We start from the raw sequence: 6,594 nt of genomic DNA, 5'->3' as shown, positions 1-6,594 counted from the left end.
TGTGGACCTGACGAGGGAGTCACGGAGGGAGTGGTCTTTTCAGAACGCTGATAGGGGAGGGGAGGGAAATATATCCCTGGTGGTGGGGTCCGTTTGGAGGTGGCGGAAATGACGACGGATGATACGATGTATATGGAGGTTGGTGGGGTGGTAGGTGAGGTGGAGATGGCCAAGAACGTCAAGTTCCCAGGAGTGACAATGACCAACAATTTGTCCTTGATCACCCACGTTGATGTGACAGTCAAGAAGGCACAATACCACCTCTCCTTCCTTGTGAGACGAAGGAAATTCAGCATGTCCATAAAGACTCTCACCAAGTTTTATAGGTGCACCATGGAAAGCATTCTATCTGGATACATATCAGCTTGGTATGGCAACTGCTCTGCCCAGAACTGTACGAAATTTGTGACATGGCCCAACCATCATGCAAGCCAACCTTGACTCTATCTACACTTCTCAATGCCTTGGAAAGGCAGCCAACATCATCAAAGAGCCCTCCAACCTTGGTTGTAATCTCTTCTAACCTCTTCTGTTGGGCAGAAGATGCAAAAGCTTAAACACATTTACCAACAGGTTCAAGAATAGCCTCTTCCCCGCTGTTATTAGACTTCTGAATGGACCTCTCAAATTTCAAATCTAATGTTGATCTTGCTTTTTGTGCACATTCTCTGCAGCTTAACTTTGTCTTCCTCACACTGAGCAATCACCCTGTGATCTTTGTATGCAATATAAAACTTGTCAGTGTACTTAGGCACATGTAACAATAATAAGCCAAATGAAATTAAGTTACACCTAAAATTAACATCTATTAACCAGGAGGTCATACAGAATACACAGGAAAATAACTCATAATACAAACTTTAAGTATAACAATGTTCGCATTTTCTTCAAACTTGAGCTCAATCTGAGGAAGTGCTGCACTGTTGAAGGTGCCATCTTTCAGATGATATGGTAAAAAGAGGACCTCTGTTTGTCCTCTTCATGAACATAGAGCATCCTACGGCACTATTTAATGAACAGCATGGAATTTATACCCATTATCTTACAATATTTATCCCTCTATCAACATTACCATATTGCAGTTTGTGGGGGCTTGTTATAGAGAAATAGATTGTCATACTTCCTATATTACAAAAGTGACTCCATATCAAAGGTAATTCACTACGTGCAAAGGCACAACAGCTATCAGTCATTTCAAACAGCTCCAAATACAGTAGTTTTGTTATTATGTGTTGATTTATTTATCAAGTATCAAGTAGATGTGGTGTACTTTTATTTCCAGATGACATTTGACAAGGTACCACAGCAAACGTTGCTACACAAGAGTTCATGGTGTAGGGGATAACATACTAGCATGAGTAAGGGATTAATTAGCTAACAGGAAACAGAGCATAGGCATAAATGGCTCATCTTTGGGATGGCAAGATGTAACTAGTGGTGCATTAAAGGATTCAGTGCTGGGGTATCAATTATTCACAATTACTATCAATGAATTGGATGATGAGATTGAACGTTAAACTGCAAAATGTTCTGATGACATAAAAGATAGAAAGGAATCTGCAAAAGGGTAAAGCTATGTTGAATAAAAGATTGGCTGGTGGGATATAATGTAGAAAAATGTGAACCTGTCAACATTGGCAGGAAGTAGAAGAACAGAACATTACTGTATATACTTCAGTAATAGTCGAACTTTTTTGACTACTTTTTAAAGTTCCTGTGAAGGATTTATGCACGAAATATCGATTCTCCTGCTCCTCGGATGCTGCCTGACCTACTGTGCCTTTCCATCACTACACTCTTGACCCTATTACTCAAATATATATGGTACTTAAACAAATACTTAACTCTGAGCCACAAATTAATCTGGGTGTCCTGCAATATAAGTCACAGTGTTTGTATCTACAACAAAAAAAAATTAAGAATGAAAACAGCTATTGTTTAATGCAGGGAGAGTTGTTTTTCTGATTTTCAGCATCTGCATTTCTTTGGTTATTTTGTTTAGTATTTAACTCAGTGGCACATCTCTTCCTAGTATGCCCACCTTGAAGAGGTTCTGTTCCTCTCTCCAACAGGATTTCCATTCTAATCCTTTCTCATTGCTCATTGTCATCACTTTTGTTGTCGTTCCTGGTGATTGAGAAGGTATTTGCCAAAACCCGTTTCCACAGCCTCATAATTTCCCTTATGACAGCCTCCAGCTCAGACTGACCCCATGTGGATGCCAACTGAGGTTTCATCCTTTGTGTTTCGAATCCACCTAGGTATCTCATAATGTACAATGCTTCACAGACAGCTGCTCTCGCCACATTCGGAGATCCACACTCTGTGCTAAGCTTTGCCATCTTCACCACTCTCAACCTCTCTCTCCACCAGCACCCCCTCTCAGTTTCACTTCATTCTCCAGCTCGCTGGATGTTGAGTTCTGAAGAAGGGTCACTCTGTTAACTCTGCTTTCTCTTCATAGATGCTGCCAGATCTGCTGAGATTTTCCAGCAATTTTTATTTTTGTTATAAAAGTAGGAATCATGTGTTACATTTGTACAGGTCATTAGTGAGACTGCCCATAGAGCACTGTGGACAGATTCGGTTTCTTTCCTTACTTAGGAAAGAACATAATTGCGTTTATGCAGTTCAGAGATGGTTCAGTTGATTAATTCCTGTGGTGACGGTGTTATCTTATGAGGAAATGTTAACCAGAATGTCTCTGTCTTATCTGACATTAGACACTAATTTTATGGCAGGTTCAGTAATTATTTAGGATCAGACCTCTTGCAAAATGATATTGTTTGCAATACAACATTGATTGGAAGTATTTCAGCACTCTCTTGTGGAGGGGATCTGAAACTACACACAATTATGTGAATTTCACAAAGACACTGAACTTAAGGCAGACTTGTGGTGGGGGGGGAACAGTGAAGTAAACTTTGATTGCATCTGACATTTCAAAAGCATTAATTTGACCAAAATAGCAATTTATTAATCAGCCATTACATTTTACAACTGATCTGAAAGGCCTTCTGCTAATTGAAATGCCTTGAACCAGAAGTTTCAAATCAATGCTCTCAGTAATTTATTTTGTCTGAACCTACGATATTCATGGATCTAAGCAAATCAGGGGTGTAGCAATCAAGCAGCAATCATGCAAACGCTCAGAACAGATTAATCCAAAACAAGAGGCATACTAAATTAAATGAGAAGTTAAAAGCGCCAATTGAATAGAGTTTGCTGGACGTTGTGGGCCACGTTGTCAGGTCCTTAAATAGTCATGTGCCATGATTTGGACACCTGTGACATGTCAGCAGCCAATATTCAACTCCCACGCATAAAACTGTAGATAGGCCTTCATTAAATCCACCAGCTTGCATCTCTATTGTAATCTTTGGAGGTGAAATTGGCACAATTCCCTAAATGCTGACCAATCCATATGCCAATTTTATACCCAGTGGTGAGTTGACTTCCCACAGGAAGCATAATAATTGCCAACTACTCATGACTTTCTTGGCTGAAATTTGAGCATTGATAGATCGAAAACTGTGTTTGTCATTATTTAGTAAAGTTTCTCTGTTCTGTTTTTAGACATGCTTCTTCCACATGCTGCATCTTTCCCAATTAGGCCCTGGTTAAAATTGTATCAGATTATAAAAAGGATCTCATTTAGCATAGTGTTCTGATGCTTTCATTTCATTTGAGTGGGTAACCCAAGCATGGAAAAAACATAGAGCTGAAAATCTGAAATGGTTGGGATCTGTGCATGTAAGTGACAAGGTTATTTTACTGTTCACCAATCATATTCCCACCATGCAAACAGGATTAAAAAGTGACCCAACTGATAATGTATATAGGGTAAGATTGGTTTGCTTCATTAGTTTATACACTTACTTATAGTCCATAGGATTTCTGTTCTTTAACAAGATTGATCAACAATTCTAATATAAAACATTAAAGAACATACATTTATATAACATATTTCCATTTGTAGTATGTTGCCAAGTGCTTCATCATTAATGTATTACTTTCCAAGTACAGGCAACAGTATATTATAGGCAAGTATGAAAACTAGGTTATCTACTATGAGCACAGACTAAATGAAGATTTGCTTCAATTATATGGGAGCTTGGTTAGACTGCACTTGGAGGACTATGTGCAATTTTGGTCTCCTTACCTCATGGAAGATATTACCATACTGCGAGTGCAACAAAGATTTGCAAGACTTTTTCCTATGTTGGTGGGACTGTCCTGTGAAGAGAGATTGGGTAAACTGGACCTGTATTCTCTAGAGATTCAAAAATGGAAGGTAATCTAATTGAAACTTATCAAAATAATTAAAGGGATATACATAGTCCATGCAGGTATGATGTTTTCCACAACCAGGGAGTCTATAACCGGGGGTACAGATGAAAAATAAGGAGGATGTCACTTAAGTTGAGGATGAACTTTTTTTTTGCTACAAAAAAGGTTTTGTGAACCTTTGGAATTCTTTCCCCATAGACAGTTGTGGAGCTCAGTCTTTGAATACCTTTAAGGTAGAGATTGATAGATTTCTTATTATTTCTGGCATACAGTTATGGGGATGGGGTAGTAAAAGGCATTGACGTGTTCGATCAGCCGTCATCATGCAAAATGGCAGGACAGGCTTGATGGACTGAATGGCCTACACCTGTTCCTAAGATTGTTTTTTTTAATATTAGTTAATGAGACATGGATGTTGCTGGTGGGCTCATGGTTATTGGTCATTGTTGTATGGAGGATAGTGGTGAGTCACCTTCTTGACTGCAGGAGTTGATGTGTGCTAGTACACACAAAGTGCAAAAGGGAGGGAGTTCTGGCATTTCGAAGTGATGGCATTCAAGGAATGATGATATATTTCCATGTCAAGATGGTGTACAACTTTAAGGGGAACTTGCAATTGATTGTGCTTTGTTTGTTTGTTGCTCTAATGGATGGTAGAGATTAATGGTTTGGAGGATTCTATGGAAGACACAGTGAGTTGATGCAGTGAGTCTTGTAAACGCACACACTGCAGCCAGTTTATGTTTGCAATGGTGGGAGTGAATTTTTAGGTTTGTAAATGTGATGCTGATGAAGCAGACTCCAGATGGGTAAGGAACTTGGTGAGTGTTGATAGAACTGCCCTCATCCAGGCAAGCAGTCTCCTTACAGCTGCCTTGTAGATAGTGAACAGCCTTCAGGAAGTCAAGAGGAATTATTCACTGCAGAATGCCCACTCTCTGAAGCACTCTTATAACTGCAATATTTATATAGCTGCTATTTATATAGGCGTAGTTACAATATAATTGAACATCAAAGGGAGATGACTAGATTCTCACAATGCAGCCAACTTTACACTGAAAAGACAGAACGCAGACTGGGTGACTGATATGCCAAACACCTCTGGCTACACCTCGAACTTTATCCATAAAAATGACCCTGAGCTTCCAGTCGCCTGTCACTTTAACCTTGCTAATATTTGTGTCAATGCTTCAGCAAAGCTCAATGAAAGCCTGGGGAACAACACCTTATCTTCTGCCTGGGCACCTTACAGCCTTCAACATTGCGGTTAACAATTTCAGAGCATAGAATAGAATGCTAATTTGTCATTAGTATTTTTTCACAAAGAAAAAGTGAAATGTTTTAAGTCTTCTTATCTTGGCGACTATATTAATAATAGAAGCGAAGCAGGCCATCCACGGCAAGCTACTAGAATCTTGGATCACAAGATTCTGCAGAATGTCTCCTTCCATGTTCGTTACTCACTGGAAACCTCAGATCCTATCCTGTATTTGTTGTTCACTGCATAGCTAATATTTTTCACCATTCGCGGTTCCCATTATCACCTACTCATCTTTTCTTCTTAACTGGCTTACTTTCAACAACCCTTTTGCGTGCTTCCCTTTCTCTCTGTCTGGGCATCATCTCCATCTATCTGTCCAACTCACTTCCTCAGTACCACCACACCCTGTCATCAGCACAAACATTACTTGCTTCTTGTAGCCCAAACCTGAATGTGTCCAAGTCTTGTTGCATGTGTGCATAGACTGCTCCATTTTCAGAGGAGCTGCAAATGGAAATGAACATTGAGTGCATTAGCAAACATTTTCACTTATGATGGAGGTAGTGAGTGGGGAAGTTGCTAAACATAGTTTGGGTTTGGACACTACCCTGAGGAACTTTTGCAACAATATCCTTGGGTTGAGATAACTAACTTCCAAAAAAACAAAGACATCTTCTTTTGCTTATTCTTCCATGGGATGTGGGAGTAAGGGTTTCTCATTGTGATGGTATAAATTTCCTCCTGTTGGTTTTGGCCCATGGTGTGTCATGGATTCCCAGATTTGAGCTGCTAGATCCCTTCTGAATCTATTCCATTTAGTACAGTGGTAGTGCAAACAAGATGGCATCTCTGTGTGAAAATTTGTGCATCAGCCTGCCAATACTGATGTCATTAGATGCATCTAGGACAGTTGATAAATGACAAGGTCAAGTAGGAATACTTTCAGTGCTGGTCATTTTTTCACTAACATTACGATAATAAAGCTTTGTAGCTTCAGCCTATTTCCTGGCATTACATGTACAATTTGAACCAGAAGAAAGCAA

This window comes from Chiloscyllium plagiosum, chromosome 6, assembly GCF_004010195.1.
Source record: "Chiloscyllium plagiosum isolate BGI_BamShark_2017 chromosome 6, ASM401019v2, whole genome shotgun sequence".
Classification (NCBI taxonomy): domain Eukaryota; kingdom Metazoa; phylum Chordata; class Chondrichthyes; order Orectolobiformes; family Hemiscylliidae; genus Chiloscyllium; species Chiloscyllium plagiosum.
Note: the sequence above shows the minus strand (reverse complement) of the source record.